Genomic DNA, 18,664 nt, shown 5'->3' with positions numbered 1-18,664 from the left:
TGTATGTAGATTTCAATATTCCACACAGTCTAAATATCCCCCCCACTGTGTATGTGACAAGCAAATTCCAACCTTTCTCCAGTGTCAGAAGTAACACACTGGCAGTGTACCAGTTTCTTACACCCACGTGCTCTTCAGGTGTGCCCTCGCCTATTTGGAGGCGAGGGCACAAGCAGCCACTTCCTTACTCTGTTGTTTCTGACCCCCAATCTGGACTCAATTTGGGCTTAATGTTGCTCATAAAGAGACACAAAAACACTTCATAAGGCTCACATTTAGTCAGAATCTACTTCTGAGAGAGTCCAATCAGAACGCAACATGTCAGATAGGAGTGATTACATCACACAAGGCGGAGAGTTCACAAGGTGTACAGAGCGGTGTCTAGTAATTATATAGTGACTGCAGACACATTCTTGTTGTCGGTTCTTTTGTTTTAAACTATGAGTACATGAATTTATTGATTCTGAATAAAAGTATGTAGTTAGCACTATGAAGTTTTTTTGTGTCTCTTTATTAGCATTGGACCCCGACTGGGTCCAGAGTGGGGGTCAGAAACTACAGAGTAAGGAAGTGTCTGCCTTAGAGGAGATTCATTAATATACACCTAAGGGGGAGGGTTCTATGAAACTAAATTAGAGTAAATATGGTAATTCACAAGATCAGCAATAAGTAATGGCATTAGAAAACAGTAACACCAATAATAATGACTACTGCGATAACTCTTCTGTAAACAGTAGGCTATATCCACTTTAAAATGCACTCTATATATGAATGGGTGGCAATGAAAATTAGGACTCCCTAAGGAGGTACCTCTTACTATAGGCAATAGTCAACGTTCTTGTGAAACAGCTGAGTGAGCAGTCTTTTGCTCTATTTATTCAGTCAGCTAGTATTGGGGCCCAGTCTTTACAGTAATGCACATTAATAGTAAAGTAAAGTCTGCATGCAGAAAATAATGCTGCTAGTTAGATGCTCAGTCTCAGCAGCAACAGGTTCTCAGCAGCAACAGGTTAATGGCAGCAGTGTCCTTTCACCAGTCCCAGCAACAGAGGTCCTGCTGTTCAGATGTCAGCTCACTTCTGGATCCAAGGATATCAATATGGTGAGAAAAAAACAAATCTAAGTGCTCACTGTTGACCAGTTTTAAAATGGCTTTATTGTCAGTGTTCAGTGTTTTAAAAAAAAATTACCTGATTCTTATCATGGGAGTGGTTTAGCCGCGGCTCCTGAGTGCGTTGTGGTCTCCATGATGACCGACATATTTTTAAGAGGACGGGTGACGTAAGTAGGTTTCGCCCCGCTGAGCAAGTTCTCTGAACCTAACACATACGGGGGAAGAGCCACGCGCTGACGTCACCCACTGCCGAACTGCGTCTCACACACCACCAGAATCTGCTCTGGATATGCTCTTATTTTCAAGATGTTTGTGAGTAGTCATTTTATAAGATAATAAAGCCGTTTTAAAACTGGTCTACAGTGAGCACTTAGATTTGTTTTTTTTCTCACCACATTGATACCCTGGGGGAATCGACTGGAGTACCTGGTTCTGTCTGGATGATATACCCTTTCTGGGACCTGTGCATTTGACCATCTGTTAGCTCAGTGGTCCATAGCCTGAGGTGAGCAAAGCGAGTGCTCAGGAGGTGGAGGGACAATCCCCATTGTTTCCTGATTTGTGTTCTGTCACGCGGAATCCTCTTGGTGCTTGCTGGGACCTCTAGTCCTCTTCATCTTTCTGTTGGATTATTATTGGACTTTTTAGAACTTTTTTTAGACATTTATTCCCCATGTGCTGCACTTTGTTTGTACTATATTCACGGGAGAAGAGGAAAATCAGAGCTGGTGTGTTCTTGAGCCACAGAAAGGTCAACAACAAGCCCAGTACTTTGATGAGCTCTTGGAGTGAAGATGCCAGAACTGGGGACAAGCAGCCATCGGAGAATCAAAAATGCCAAATATACCACTAGAAGCCATGTTTGATCGTGGCCAGCAAGAATTGAAAAACAATTAAAGGATTGCTGGGAACTGTCAGAAAGGCACGATTTTAACCTCTGAGTGGACACAATCTGATTTGGGCAAGCAAGACTGAAACCAATATTGGGTCAAAAAAGGGACCCCACGCCAATTAATTCAAGGATTACAGGACAGGCTCCAATTTCTCATCCATAGGATCTGGAATGAAAAGGAGATTATCCACTGGAATGGAACAGCCCACTTTTTGATAAAGTCATCCACACAGGTGAAGAGGACAGAAAAGTGCTTTAGAGTGATAGGGCGTACACACTTTGTTTGGACATTCTGACAACAGAATCCTAGGATTTTTTCCGACGGATGTTGGCTCAAACTTTTTTTGTCTACACACGGTCGCACAAAGTTGTCGGAAATTCCGATCGCCAACCACGCGGTCACGTACACCACGTACGACGAGACTAGAAAAGGCCGGTTCAGAACCAAGCACGGCACCCTTTGGGCTCCTTTTGCTAATCTTGTGTTAGTAAAAGTTTGGTGAGAGACGATTCGCGCTTTTTCAGACTCGTGGCTTTCAGATCGTTTTCTGCCGTTCAGTTTGTGCTTGTGGGTTTGTATCTGCTCTTCAGTGCGTGCATCAAGTTCCGCGTGACTTTAGGTAGTCATTGTATTCTTGTTCGTTCGTTACTGGTTTTTAGGTCGCTCTTCATAGGCCTTGCTGTTCTTCAGTGCGTTCTGTTACTTCGTTCTGAGCAGCCGACCATTTTCTAGCCATGTTTCGTATGCGTACTCCTCGTAGAGTTCGTGCTGTGCAGGGTCCTGACCTTGACACAAGTCCAGTCTATGAACAGGATGGGGAGGAGTTCATGGACAAAGAATTGGTTGCTTCAGCGTGACCAGTTCTCTCATATGCCTTTGCTCCGTGAGATCCGTGAGAATAATCCTGATGATTTCAGGAACTTTCTCAGGATGACGGACCCTGTGTTTCACCGTTTGTTGGCTTCGCTGACCCCCTATATCAGCAGGCAGGATACCTGCATGAGGCAAGCCATCACTCCAGAGCAGAGGCTAGTCGCTACCCTGCGGTATTTGGCTACAGGGAGAAGTCTGCAGGACTTGAAGTTCTCGACAGGCATCTCCCCCCAGGCTCTGGGGATCATTATCCCAGAGACCTGTTCTGCCATCATCCAGGTCCTGCAGAAGGAGTATATGAAGGTAAGATTTTTATCCTTTTATATCACATTTTATTGTATTGAATGTTTGATAATATCTTGTATTTCTTTCCTCATTCCCATGATTGTAATATGCTGTGAATGTCCCCTTTGTCCTCATGCATGCTGGATTTTTATGTAATTATTATTTTAGGTCCTTCATACATATTTGCCCTTCACTAACCTCCCCAGCATGGTATCTCCTGGCCCTATATTCACCTCATGTAGTCACTTAACAATGTATTTTATCAGCTCCATAGTAGTGCTTTACCCCAAACACCCCCTAAAATGTTTGGAAATGTTATTTTTGATTTAAATTCATGCAGAGTGGCAGAGGCTTTTTTTTGTGGTGTCCCCAAATAATTTTTAGTAACCCTCCCTCCCCCAACTGCTAAGTCAGCTGATCCCAATTCTCTATCTATCCTCAATCATCTATCTGCTGACTTTGCCAAACCCATACACACTATACCCACCTCTTTACTGGTCAGATTTATGGATGAATTCCCCAAAGCATGTAGTGCAAGGGCCTGCCTGTATACTTTCAAATGGTACTGTTTAAAGTTTTTGTATCCTATTATTATCTTGACAGGTAATAGCAGAATGTCCAAATGTCCTCAAATGTGTACAGTGTGTATTTACGTATATCTTTGTATTATGACACTTCTTACCTGTCCAGTGGGCTGCCAATAGTGTAACTAAGGAGGGGCTGTTCCAAGTAATACCCATTATTTAGGCATTCATCTCTCAATGAAGTGAAGAGGGTTACCTGTCCAAGATTTCCACACACCCCCTATAATGTTAGAAATGGCCCATGAGAGGGGGGGGAGGGGGAATATGATAGGTATACCTTATACTTTGGCCTTGTTAAATTCCCCTTATTAAATGCTATCTGGAGGTTGCCCCATAATGTTTGTGTCTAATCTGCTTGCCATGTTTCTGTTAAAAAATAGTAATGTTTATTGTTTTTTCCTCAACAGTTTCCTTCCACGCCACAGGAATGGCAGACTGTGGCCTCCCACTTTGCCCAGCGGTGGGACTTTCCTAACTGCGGAGGGGCAATTGATGGGAAACACGTCCACATCGTCCCACCACCCAACTCGGGGTCGTACTATTATAATTACAAGGGGTTCAATAGTATAGTGATGTTGGCGGTGGTGTCGGCTAATTACGACTTCTTGTATGTGGACGTGGGGAAGAATGGCCGGATGTCCGATGGTGGAGTCATCACCCAGAAGGAGTTCTACAGGCGTCTCCAGAATGGCAGCTTGGACTTGCCAGCTCCAGAGGACAATGTTAAAGGACTCCCATTTGTGTTCGTTGCTGATGAAGCGTTTGCGCTGGGGGACCACCTGATGCGGCCATTCCCAATGAGGACCCTCACCCCGGAACAGAGGGTTTTTAATTACCGGCTGGCCAGAGCCCGAAGAGTGGTGGAGAACACATTTGGAATCCTGGCCAGCCGGTTCCGCCTATTTATGACACCCATCCATATGGCGGAGTATAAACTGAACCATATTATACTTGCGTGCTGTGTTCTCCATAACTTTTTAAGGAAACATTCGGCCAACTATGCTGGCTCAGTTGGGCCTGAGGCCGGAATCATACATCAAACCACACTGACGGTGCTTGAAAGTGACCGTCCTGGCTTGCCCTCCCTGAGTGCCCGTGATGTCCGGTTACGCTACCTGGAGTTCTTTGCGGGTAGGGGGGCTATCAATATGCCAGACAATCTGTGAAGCCTTTTTATAATAAAAAAAACAAAAAAATTCTTTGTGGACATTTACTGCTTGTGTTTGTTTTAGCTGACCCTGACAGAAATGTTTTGAGTGCAGAAAATGGCGTGATTGTGCAACCTTATACAAAGCACTGTTGGCTGTTATTTACTAAATGCAAAAACACATTTCACTACAAGTGCACTTGCAACTGCACTGAAACTGCACTTGTAATGCAAAGTGGATTTGCCCTTAGGAAATAACCCCCATTTTCTCATAAAACAACAATTACATCACCCCAAAAGTGTTGTAGCGTTGAGACAATAATCCACACATTCTTGATTAACAATCTTTTTAATACCTGCACAATCACATGTGCATTTACCAAAGGTTTTTCAAACAAACCAACATGTTTGTTGTATAACAATTTTTGTGGTGGCATTATCCAAAATCAAAATGTCCATTTTATAGAAAACAGGCCTTTTTAAAACCAACAAGAAAATACACAAATCTTGAACTTACAAACGTCACATTTGGTCGAATTTGAAGGCAATATCAGACATGAGTATTTAGGAACTGTGTTTGATATTGCGTTCAGATGGGGGGAAATCACCCCTGGAAAAGCCACTGCTACTTTATTATTGAGGAAGGGGTTGCATCCCCAAAACGCGTCCATTGATCTCCCGTGATGGCAGATAGCACATGTTGACACACTGTGTGCATCCTCCAAATTTGGCTTTGGGAAAAATCACAAAAACATTTTTAGCACATTGTAGCACACAAAAGAAGAAAGTGATTTGGAGGGGCTTTAAACTCGCCCCAAAACATCAATGATGTTTTTATATTTTGGAATAACATTGATGTTTTGCTTGATGATTTCCAATTGTAAATTACACCCCATGATCTCCCCGATCAGGATCTGGGCACTTTCGGATGTGAAAGGATCTGGATCCACAATATCACGATCACCTAAAAAGAGAGGAACCCCAAAATAAATTTGGTTTCAAAAAAATGCCGCCATCCATCTCTTATCTGAGCCTGTGGTTGCAGACACTCACCTGTTGTGGTGACTAGTTCCACCACGTCTTCATCCTCCTGCTCAGCTTGTGTTGGGGGGATTTCCCCTTCTTCCAGAGGGGGGGGGGCTCTGGTCTCCTCAGATGAGGGGTGTCCTCCGAGTCTTTTATCCCCTATGTAAAACAAAAATGGTATACTTAGCACACGGATATTTAATGTCAGAACTATAAATAGGAAACATTGCTTGGAAGTGAGGTACAATTATCAATTTTAGCAGAGTTCCAAGATGTAGCTTTTTTAGTGTCCTTTGTCAACCTGCAATACTTTACCTGTTTTGTACAAGCTTCACAGATGGAGACCCCCCTATAGTATACACTGGAGCACCTGTGTGGCCCCCCTAATAAAAATGGTGTTCTTTTGTCCCACACTATAGTGCTCCAGTGTCCAGATGTGAAAACAGCTGCTCAGTGTCCTCTCCTTACACAGAATCTAGTTTGCATTTCATTCTAGTAACAAAGCCATCTACACAACCCAATTGTTTGAAGACAAGTATAGGGCGTCAAAATGGTGGCCAAATGCATATGGGCTAAACAATGGTATTTTATAGTTGGAACGAAAAATGTTTGATCCGAACGAATAATGTGCCCATGAACATGAAAGTTGCCATTTTAAACTGTACAACAGTTCCTAAAAGCACATGGAGCAGCACGAACGTAATAAACACAAAAAGAATAGGAACACAGCACAACTACTTACTTTTTTGCAGCACTCTACGGATCTTTATGTACTGCTCATGTTCTCGTAATTTCAGGTCCGACCACCGCTTCCTGAGCTGATCTTTCGATCTGACCACTTTCGCCATGATCTTGGCCTTTCTGATATTGGGGTTGGGGTAAGGCCCATACTTTCCATCATAGTCGGCCTTCTTCAGGATGTCCACCATCTCCAACATCTCCCCAAAGGTCATATTTGAGTCCTTAAATCTCCTTCTGGATCGGGACGTTTCAGGCTCCGGCCTTTCCTCCTCCTCCTCATTGTTACAATTAGCACGCACCTGCTGTCTATCCGCCATGTGCTCTTCCCCCACTGCGCCGAACGAAAAGGGGCGGGGAATAGACTAGAAAGAACGTCAGGGGCGGGCGGAGTTATACGCATGCGCAGTGTGTATAAAGCGTAACACACGTGCGTATTACGTACGATCTGTGAGCGGAGGAAGGAGCATCGGAGACGCCGATCGTGATAACGAAGGTAAGATCTAAACTTGCGCCTATACTGCTTCGAAATGGAAGCCTATATTGTAACAAGATTAGGGGAGTTTTGCCTGACATTAGGGTTTGTCTTGTGTTGTGTCTTGCAGAGAAAATGGATGGGTTCAACGACCACAATTTCCTGCCCCTGTTCATAGACAAGTACAGGGAGCTGCCCTGTCTGTGGCAAGTGAGACACCCCCACTATAATCACAAACAGAAGAGGCAGGCAGCGCTGGAGAAACTGCTGGAGTTGGTGAAGCCGGTGGTCCCCACAGCAACCATCCCTTATTTAAAAGCCAAAATTGGTGGCCTGAGGAGCACATATCTTAGGGAGCGCAAGAAGGTCACAGATTCCCAGAGATCCGGAGCTGCAGCAGATGACGTTTATGTCCCCAGGCTGTGGTACTACGAGAGACTGCGATTTCTGTCAGACCACACTGAAGTCAGGGAATCCCTCTCCACTCTTCCTTCCACTCTTCCTTCCACCCCAGCTGAGGCTTCTGATGTCCAACCTGGGCCTTCCAGCCAGGAAGAAGTGGAGGAGCCCAGCTGGAGTCAGGTATAGCATTCTTCTACAGATTTCTGGTCAATAAATAAATGATGTTTATTAGATGTTATTATTGATCACTAATTTCTGATTAAAAAAAGTGTTTTACATATCAATAGACAGTAGTGGGCACCCAAAATTGGGACAAGAATGAAAAATGCTGGGCTCAGAAGGATAGTCTGTTATATTTGTTAACATTCAATTTGCAGCAGTCAGGAGGTGAAAATTGTGTGTGATTGATTGAAAAAATACTAAAACTATGTCCCTTTTTCATACACAGGAAGACCTCAGCCAGGAGGAGGTTGTGGAATGTGGCAGTCAGGAGGAGGCGGGGATTAGTGGCAGCCAGGAGGAGGCAGGGCTAAGTGTCAGCCAAGAGAAGCCTGGGACCAGTCGCAGCCTGACTGTGTCTCAGGTCCCTCCCCTCCGCCTGCCATATAAACGAGCCAGGAAGGCCACTCCGAGTCCCGTGCAGGATTCAGCGTTCAGGCTGATCCAGGAGGCTTCGGCGTCCCTCAGAGCCTTACCAACTCCTGAAGAGGCCTTTGCCTGCATGGCTGCCACCAAATTGCAGGGCATGCAGGAGGGTCAACGCAGGCTCTGTGAGGACCTGCTTTATAAAGTCCTACGTAAGGGGGTGAGTGGGGAACTAACACCCAAGACCGACGTGGTTGAGTTGGACCATCCTCCTCCTCCTCCTGCTGCCACAACTCCACCACCACAGCCACCGCGTGGAAGGAGGCGTGGAAAGAAGACCAGAGAGTGATGACCCTGGGTTCAGTCTGGTCTGACAGAAGATGCAGTCTCTCGTATGACCACAGCCTGGGGACACAGATGTCATCTGCTGCTTTCCGGATCTCTGGGACTTCTGGACCAGACTGCCCTCCCTTAGATATGGACTCCTCAGGCCACCAATTTTGCTTAAAAAAAGTTGATGTCTGCCCTGGGGGTCCAAGGCTTCGCCCACTTCTGCAGTTTCTCCAGCGTTGCCTCCCTCTTTGTTTAGTTGTGAGCCCTTAATAAAAATTTTTAGGTAAATTATACTCTCCTGTGTGTGTTTTAATCCAAAAAGGACAGTTTGTTGGTGACGATTCAGGTACATTTCTAACATAAAATGTGAAATTAACAAGGGACAACAACACCAAACAATCTCCTACAGATTAAATAGAACAACATATCAATGGTGTTGTGGGAACTTGTCACAAAAAACACACACAAACTTTTTCGGGAGTACAAATCAAAATCGCAAAAAAAATAAAAATAAAATACAAACACAAAAAAAAAATCTACATTAAAGCCAAAAAATATATAAAAAATATACAAAAATATGTTGTCAGATGTGAGAAATCAAAATATATTGAGGGAATCACGATAAATAGTAACGAAATAAGTTTATGAGAAGTGTGTGTGAATATGAGCAGCAAAAATACTTAATTCTTGTCACAATATAAAGAAGAAGAGAGTGCGCTGTATTAAACCATTTTGAACATTGCAGCGTGACGAAAGTGCTGTATCCATTGCGAACGCTAAGTTTACCAGAACGAGCTGTTCCGTCTTGGAATTTCTTCTGAGCATGCGTGGCACTTTGTGCGTCGGAACAGGCCACACACGGTCGGAATGGACGCGATCGGATTTTGTTGTCGGAAAATTTTATCTCCTGCTCTCCAACTTTGTGTGTCGGAAAATCCGATGGAAAATGTCCGATGGAGCCCACACACGGTCGGAATTTCCGACAACGCGCTCCGATCGGACATTTTCCATTGGAAAATCCGACCGTGTGTACGGGGTATGAGACTCTATTCACACAGGGGCAACTTTGGATCTGACTTCAAGTTGCCCCAAGTCGCTCCTAGTCGCCTCAAGTTGCGCTACATGAAAAAATCAATGTAAGTGAATAGATCCGTCTTAATGCACACTACTGCAGTCCCTCCGACTTCAGAAAAGGTTCCTGTACTACTTCAATCCGACTTCTAGGCGACTTGTACCCATTGATTTCAATGGAAGTCGCCTCCAAGTCGGATCCCTGTTCATAGTGAGGCAACTTTACAAGAAAAAGAAAAGAATTTACCCAGGAAGAGTGACCGCGATATGCCAGCGCCTAGCTGACCCGCTCATCGGGAAAGGAAAAATGTGTTTTTTCCTTTCCCAATGAGCGACAAGCAATACTGACATGTATTTGGTATGAATCATGAGGGGGAACTGCACGCCAAATTTTAAATAACAAAACCGGCATGGGTTCCCCTCCAAGAGCATACCAGGCCCTTAGGTCTGGTATGGATTTTAAGGGGAACCCCCTATGCCGAAAAAACGGCGTGGGGGTCCCCCCAAAATCCATACAAAACCCTTATCCGGTCAGGAAAGGGGGTGGGGATGAGCGAGCGCCCCCCCTCCTGAACCGTACCAGGCCGCATGCCCTCAACATGGGAGGGGTGGGTGCTTTTGGAGGTCCGTCGGAAGTCCGATAGAGCCCACACACGGTCGGATTGTCTGACGGATTCGGCCCGTCGGACCAGTCCGGTCGAAAAGTCCGCTCGTGTGTACAGGGCATAAGAGTTTCACCAAACCATTGGCCTGGGTTGCTATTATATCAAGTGGACCCAAACCCTTTATTCGTCACTGACTGCCTGTATGAAACTTAATAATGCCACCTCTTAGTCCTTTACACTATATCCGGGGCAGGTGCCAGGGATGCCAGCTTCACAGGTTATTATTTGAACTGGTGGTAGAGCCTCTTGCAGTAGGCATTCAAGATTGCACTATATGCAGATGATACCCTTCTTTTCTGGGGGACGCCAGTGTCACGCTATCCTCCTTGATGCCATTAATATCTAATTCAAGTTTGGAATTAATTGGAATAAATCAGTGTTACTACCATTGGACCATATCTCAGCCAATCTTGTGAACTCCCTTATGTAGGTGTCCTGTAAATTCTGCCATTTTGGAAATGTAAAATGTATTAAAATCATTTTTTTTGTCATTTCAGGTTTCTGGGTACAGGGCATTTCTATTCTTCTCTGCATTTTAAAACCACTTAAAGCGGGATTCCGGCCAGTGAAAATTTTTTTTAAAGTCAGCAGCTACAAACACTGACTTTAAATAAGTACACTTACCTGTCCTGGGTGCCCGCGATGTCGGCCGCCCGAGGCTGACCCGTCCCTCGGCTCTCGGGTCCCGGCACCGCCATCCAAAGTAAGGGAAACAGGCAGTGGAGCCTTGCGGCTTCACTGCCAGTTTCCTACTGCGCACGCGCGAACGGCGAGGCGCTCTGTGAATGGCTCCGTGATTTTCTGGGAACACACACAGTTCCCAGAAGGCAACAGGGCCGCTCATCGAGGAAGAGGACACGCCACGGAATAGGAAGAGGCAGATTAGGAAGACTGCCTGGCAACAAGGGTTCAGGTAAGTTAAAAAAAAATTTTTTTTTTTCAAATTTAAAAAAAAAATTTTTTTAGGATTTTTGGTGCAATTTTTTTTTTAGGGTGGCCCTTCACTTTAAGAACCGAGCCTCTTTCTGAGATTTGGTGTTTACAAGTTAAAAACTGTTTTTTTGGCTAGAAAATTACTTAGAAGTCCCAAACATTATATATTTTATTTTTCTAACAGCCTAGAGAATAAAATGGTGGTCATTGCAATACTTTCCGTCACACCGTATTTGCGCAGCGGTATTACAAGCGCACCCTTTTTGGAAAAAATACACTTTTTTGATTTAAGAAAATAAGACAACAGTAAAGATATTGTGAAAGATAATGTTATGCTGAGTAAATTGATACCGAATATGTCATGCTTCAAAATTGCGCCAGTTCGTGGAATGACGACAAACTTTTACCCTTAAAAATCTCCATAGGTGACGTTTAAAAAAATCTACAGGTTGCATGTTTTGAGTTACAGAGGAGGTCTAAGGCTAGAATTATTGCTCTCACTCTACCGATCGCGGCAATACCTCACATGTGTGGTTTGAACACCATTTTCATATGCGGGCCCTGCTCACGTATGCGTTCGCTTCTGCATGCGAGCTCGGCGGGACGGGGCAATTTAAAAAAAATTTTTATTATTATTTATTTGATCTTTTATTTTTTTTATTTTTACACTGTTCTTTAAAAAAAAATTGTGTCACTTTTATTCCTATTTCAAGGAATGTAAACATCCCTTGTAATAGAAAAAAAGCATGACAGGACCTCCTTAATATGAGATCTGGGGTCAAAAAGACCTCAGATCTCATATTTACACACACAAAAAAAAATGTTGCTTTAAGAGCTATGGACGGAAGTGACGTTTTGACATCACTTCCGCCCTGCAATGGTATGGAGACGGGTAGGGGCCAACTTCCCCTCACTTGTCTCCATACCAAGCCAGGAAGAGGACCCCATCGCCTCCGCCGCTACCGATGGCTCTGGTAAGCGGTGGAGGGCACCGGAGAGCGGCGGGGGGGATCTCCCTCCACCAATAAAAGTGATCTTGCGGCGAATCCGCCAGAGACCACTTTTATCTGAAACCGAACCGCTCACTGAAGAAGATACCGGGGCTATGGTAGCTAGCTGCTGCCATAACAATGATATCCCTCCTCAAAGTGCCGACGTATATCGGCGTGAGCCGGTCTGGAAGTGGTTAAGTTGCTCTTTGGAAAGTTGACAGTAGACATCGTCATAGCAACCTGCAAGGCCATTTGGAAAAAGATAGCCAGATTGTAATGCCAACACTTACAGAAGATTGCTGATCTCTTTTGGCAGTGAACCAACTTCCTTAGATTCTTAGGAACCACAGATTTATACTTGAGGTGATTGTAGCCGTATTAGTGCAATTGTGACAGAGAAAACTGAGTACTGTCTGTGATACTTTTTTTATTTGCACTAACATAATTTTTCATGGACGAGCTTTCGGGGTGTGTCCCCTTCTTCAAGGTCCAAGCAGTACTGATTCACAAAAGTTTTAGCAGACTTTAGCCTTTGGACCTTGAAGAAGGGGACACACCCCGAAAGCTCGTCCATGAAAAATGATATGTTAGTGCAAATAAAAAAAGGTATCACGGACGGTACTCAATTTTCTCTGAACTACAGATTTAAAACACAACATGGTCATGATGCTGCATTGCAGTGAAAGCAAGTATTTTTATTACAAAAAATATTTTTCTGTGGTACTGCTAGCCGAAGTACCAATTTACATACATTCATGTGGGATCCTACGTTAGCATCAGAAGTGATTCAAGCATCTTTCAGAATAGCAAATTTGTCAAACGGCTTGGGAATACTCAAATCCATCTTCTGCGTGATAAGCTATAGCCCAGAATCTTTGTGTTCGTTATAGATGAGGCTTTTGGACTAGAGGAACATTTAATGCGCTCCTATTCTTAGAGAGGCTGTAGCCCAGGAAAAGCTTATTTTGTATTATAGACTCCGATGCACCTGCAGAATGATAGAATGCTCTTTCGGCATCCTCGCCAACAAGGAGAATACTTCATTCTTCCATTAATTTGGATGTTGATAATGCAGTGAGTGTGTTTAAGGCTACCTGTTTGCTACATGCATGGCCAAGAGGGATACAATATATAGGATGGCATGCACCACGGCTTCCAACAAACACAATGGGCACTGACTAGAGGTCCATCAAATGCTCTCCAGTAGGAATGAGCTTGATGTTCGGGTCAAACATACGTTCGCTCGAACATCGGGTGTTCACCCCGTTCACCGAAGAGCGAACATTATGGGGCGTTCGTGGCAAATTCGAGCGTCGCGGAACGCCTCATAATGCACTGCGAGATCGGATGAGGATGATGAGGTCACTGACTCTACTTGGGTGCCTGAGAGAAGAGAGGAGGAGGCACAACTCCAACGAGGCAGGATGTCCTCTAGGGGGCAGCCACCCTATTGCATTACACCGCAGAATTCCGCAGGTGCAGGGCGCTGCTGACTCTCAACTTGGGTTGGTCTGCTTAGGGGACAGGAGCCACACTAGGACAGAGATTCTGTCAGCTCTGCAGGGGCAGGCTCAGAGGTGGTTGACGCAACCCCAGCTTCAGCCAGTAATGGTTGTATGCGACAATGGCACCAACCTTCTCTACGTCCTCCAACAGGGACACTTGACCCATGTTCCATGTTTGGCACACATCCTGAATTTGGTGGTGCAGCAGTTCTTGAGCAGGTACCCAGGCCTACAGGATCTCCTGAGGCAGGCCAGAAAAGTGTGTGGTAATTTCCGGTCATACAATGCCAGTGCCCGACTGGCTGAAATTCAAAGGGAATGCAGCCTGCCCACCAACAGCCTCATTTGTGACATGCCCACCAGGTGCAACTCAACTTTGGCAATGCTGCAGCAGCTGCACACGCAGCAGAGGGCCATCAATGAGTACCTGTGCAAGTATGCCACCAGGACAGGGTCAGGGGAGTGTGGCTTCTTTTCGCCACGCCAGTGGCTACTGATCAAGGATGCATGCACTGTCCTGTCACCATTTGAGGAGGCCACAAGGATGGTGAGCAGCGACAATGCATGCATCAGTGACACTGTCCCTCTTGTCTTCCTGTTGGAGCACATGCTTCATGGAATAATGGACAGGGCACTTGAGGCAGAACAGGTCGGGATGTGAAGGAGTAACCTGCTGGAAAGTTGAGACATGGCATGAGGATGTAGCGCTAGCAGCTAAGTAGCTGGGTCAAGAGGTAGACAATGTAACAGAAGGAGGGATTCAACTGCATGCCAAAAGGGATGTATTTTAGGACAAGTCCAAAAATATGGAATAGTGTCCCTGTATCGTTTAGACAATGGCAGCATGTACTAGGAATGCTGGACTTTAGACCCCTTTCACACTGGGGCATTTTTCAGGACCTTTTGGGCTAAAAATAGTGTCTGTAAAGTGCCTCCCCTGCAGCCCCAGTGTGAGAGCCCGAGAGTTTTCATACTGGGGCGGTGCGCTTGCAGGACGTTAGAAAAAGTTGGGCAGGGGAGGAGTGGTGTATACACCGCTTCTCCACCGCCCCTGCCATTGGAATCAATGGGCACCGCTGCTGAAACGCCTGCAAATCGCTTTGTCAGCGGCGCTTTTAACCCTTTATTCGGCCTCTAGTGGGGGTTAAAAGCGCCGCTATTACTGCTAACACCCCCCTGCCCCAGTGTGAAAGTAGCCTTAGGGTATGCAAAAAGTCAGGCATATGGTTCCAAACAGAGCATTTTAACTTGGCTCTGATTGGGCAGATAGAGGTGTTTTGATCTGAGGACCAAATTTTACTGAGGACAAAGTGACAGAAATTCCATCCAGTTGTGGTACTGGGGGGATTATACTCATGCGGTAGGCGCTTTTTTAACGAGTTGTGCCGGATCAAACTGTATTTTAGGGCATGGCAACCAACTTTTATTAAATAATAAAATAAATAATAAATAATATTAAATGGTAAGGTCACAAAGACATCAGCTGCCCACGCAGGGGTCTTTCACATCAATATAAACAGTCAAACGAAAATACTGAGCCACCTGACTCTCTTGTTGGCAGCACCACTTCTCTTCTTACCAGTCCCTTTGACTGTGCTGTCCAGATCTACTGGTTCCCTTGGCTGTCAAAGCCTTCAGTCACAGTGCCCTGCTACACAGCCCAATCCTGGCTGGATAGGGGTTCACCTGACGGGATAGGAGCACACCTTCCTCCTGGAACCACACCTCCTGTCTGCTGGCTGGGGCTGCTCTGACCCCTCAGTGAGGCCCTCTGTCTCCTGGCTGGAACTCCTTTAACCCCTTGTTGAGACCTCCTGGCTGGGGCTCCTCTAACCCCTGGGTGAGCCCCCCTGTCTCCAAACTGGGAGCTCTGAGCTATCCTCAGGCTTGAGTATGTAATGACCCTGCACACCTGTGTGTTCAGCCAGGTTGCAGGCACCTAGTAAAATCCAGACACAGGATTGAAAGTTCCTATCCAGAACTACAGAATCCAGAGAAGGTTGGGGCATGACCGACTACCGGGATGTGAGGAAGCAGATTGATTGAGCTCCGTCCATCCCATTTCTATCCCTGCCTAATCCTGCTGACCCGACCGCTTCAGTGGGGACCCACCAGCCTCCTTAACCGCCTGAGACCACCCGAGGATGGTGAAATACGGCCCCGCTCTGGAGAATATTGCAGAATTCCCGCCGCTGCTCTCTCCATGTGAGCTGCAACAAAATGGCGCCGGCCAGCCTCATGGATGGGGACACAACCAGCCATCCTCCTCATCTGCAGCAGCGCACCATGTCCCAGGGAAGGGTGAGTCACAAAACCCCCCTGATTCTAGCCCTGCTGCTCTCACAGCCTGAGGACACAGCTCCTCTCTCCCCCAGTGCTGATCATGCTGATACAAGCCCTGCAGAACCCACGCTGACACAGATCATGGAGGCTATTCAGCACAGCCATGCTTCAATCACCACTCAGATAGACTCTATCAAAACAGATCTATCCTTTCTGAAACAAGATGTACATACTCTCTGTCATAGAGTGACCAATGCAGAACAATGCATTGGAGATTTAGAGGATCACCCCTGTCCTCTACAAGCCTCTGTCAGGGAATTACGCCAAACCTAAGATTACACCACTGATAAGCTCACGGATATGGAGGATCGCCTGAGGCTTAATAATCTGCGTTTCTTAGGATTCCTGGAGGGTTCAGAGGGCACGGCCCCTGAGGCTTTCATGGAGCGGTGGTTAACATCTACCTTTGGCGCCTCCACCTTCTCTCCACTATTCGCCATAGAGTGCCCTACGCCCCATACCTCCTGGGGCACCACCACGTGCCATGCCTATCAAACTACTGCACATCAGGGATAGGGAAGCGGTTCTCAGGGCTGCTTGAGTAAAGGGTCCTATATCCTTCAATGGCAATGGGATCACTATCTTCCCAGATTTCTCAGTGGCTACACAGAAACAGAGGGCTACTTTCCTGGCCATTAAAAGGAGACTGCAGGAACTCAAACTACCCTATAGCATGCTGTATCTTGCAAGGCCTACTTTTTCACAGATCCAAAAGAAGCAGCCCACTGGGTGGACACCCTGGGACGTCCTGATCCGTGACACCAAAACCGAAGATCTCCTCCTCGCTAACCTGTAATTATCCCTCTTCCCAACTTTCAAGTTTTCCTCTGCACTGAGGGTATCAGCAGAGAACGCAAGCCTATTCATAATCCTTTTATGTTATTTCTCACCCAAGAGGCTGCTGAACCGTTACCACATGCTGCTTTTCACTATTCAGACGCAACTACTCCTGGATGACTGTTGCAGTTGTTATATTGGTAATATCCTGCTGAGGCCTATGGCATATTTCTATAGGGCCCAAGTCACCTACTATACTCTACCCTGTGGACACGAATGGAACTCTGCTACTGCAAACTTTCTCGCCACACACCATGGTTTGTTGGTTACAGGACTACACATGTCCCCCCTGCTTTGCAGTTTTGGTTTTGGGAACAAAGCCCCCAAGTGTTTGGGGGCCATCAGGTTTAGGGGTGTTTTATTTGTTTCCCATGTTTTTGGGCCGTTTAAAAAAATTTTTTTTTACATAGGCATCTCCCCGTTCTGCCTCTCCATGCCACGATCGCAGGCCACCGGTGGACATTGAGTCTGTAGGACCCGCGGGCATGTTCCCGCGGCGCGCACATGCCGCCGGCTTGCGCACGCCCGCTAGCCGCGGATGACGCAGCGACATACGGGTACGTTGCTTTGCGCACCCGTGCCATTTTGCTGACGTATATCGGTGTGAGCCGGTCGGCAAGTGGTTAAACCCCCTCTGTCATGTCTGAAAAAAAGCAGGCAAAGAAGGGATGGGAGGAGTGATGAGTCACTTTCTGACTCATTCACTTGTGTCTGAGCTTGACTTGTTACAACTCTGTGAACAGCAAGCTTTTGTGTTAGGGCTCGTTCACACGTGTTTTCATAGAGCGGACCATGTTCGGATCGTTCTTCAGAGAGCATTTGACAGGAGGTGAAGAGGCGTTGTATCGTCCTTTAACCCTACACTAGCAGGCCACACCATGTGCATTGCATTCAGTTGTGGAATGCTTACAGAATGGCTCCATTCACTTGAAAGCAAATGAGGATACAATTCCTGCCGCAGCCGCAAAGAAAAAAATCATGGCCATGGCATGTGCACACCCCCGGCTACTGTCCATGCAGCTAAAGAGGGTAGCAGCTGAGGGGTTTTACCACCCCTCATGCTAGTGTGAACGAACCCTACTTACTGCCTGTCAAATGCTCCCAGAAGAGCGATCCAAACACAGATTGCTCTTCAGAGACTAAAGCTAGTGTGAACGAGTCCTAAATGTTCTTAGTTAACAGCTAAAAAGAGCCAGGTAAACATGACATTTTCTTTCCTGAAAATAATAAAGCAAACAGTTAAAAAAAAAACACAATAAAAGTAAAGATTAATTTTTATTGGGAGAGCTGACACAAGCTTTAACCTTTTTTTTTGTTTAAAGAAGCATCAGTATGTAAACTCATGGCTGCCATTGTTTGTTGTACTGCTGGCTTTGGACTCTGCAATATAAGTGATAGCTGTCTGACCACTTCAATTAACTGGAAATGGTAAGAAAAAAGAAACAGTGTTTATGGAAACAGTGTTTATAAATTAAACTAAATTACACAAAAAAAAAGGCTGAAGCCCCCCCCTTCCCCAACTTGCACTCAAACACAATCACATGATGAGCATAGATAGGTAGTGACAACTGTGCAATTCATATTAATTATTGATGCAAACATCAGAGTGATAGGAATATTTCAAAGGCCATTATTTAAATTTAACTCCAAACTAATGAGCTGTAATTTTTTTTTATAAAGCATGGCCTATTGAAAATATTTTCGGGGTACTGAGAAGTGGCACTGGTAGGAGGCACTGATAGGTGACACTGATGGGCACTGATTGGCAGCACTGATGGGTACAGATTGGGGCCGATGTCCCTGTAACAGAAGCTGGTTACCAGCTTTCTTCTTTTCTCCTCACGCTGATGGTGAGGAGAAAAA

General features: G+C 45.7%; 1 long non-coding RNA gene across 1 annotated transcript in view; it reads right to left on the bottom strand.

Annotated features, from left to right (window-relative positions):
• Window positions 1–5,224: 5,224 nt before the first annotated feature.
• LOC141133059 (uncharacterized) overlaps window positions 5,225–18,664 on the bottom strand; it is a 31,221-nt gene continuing 17,781 nt past the window's right edge. Inside the window, exons 2-3 of the long non-coding RNA XR_012243005.1 lie at window positions 5,950–6,081; window positions 5,225–5,860 (exon numbers count right to left, since the gene is read on the bottom strand). This is a non-coding gene — a long non-coding RNA (uncharacterized lncRNA). The remainder of the gene's footprint in view (window positions 5,861–5,949; window positions 6,082–18,664) is intronic.

The sequence above is a fragment of the Aquarana catesbeiana genome, linkage group LG03 (assembly GCF_042186555.1).
Source record: "Aquarana catesbeiana isolate 2022-GZ linkage group LG03, ASM4218655v1, whole genome shotgun sequence".
NCBI lineage: Eukaryota > Metazoa > Chordata > Amphibia > Anura > Ranidae > Aquarana > Aquarana catesbeiana.
Note: the sequence above shows the minus strand (reverse complement) of the source record. Positions and strands in the feature narration are given on the sequence as shown.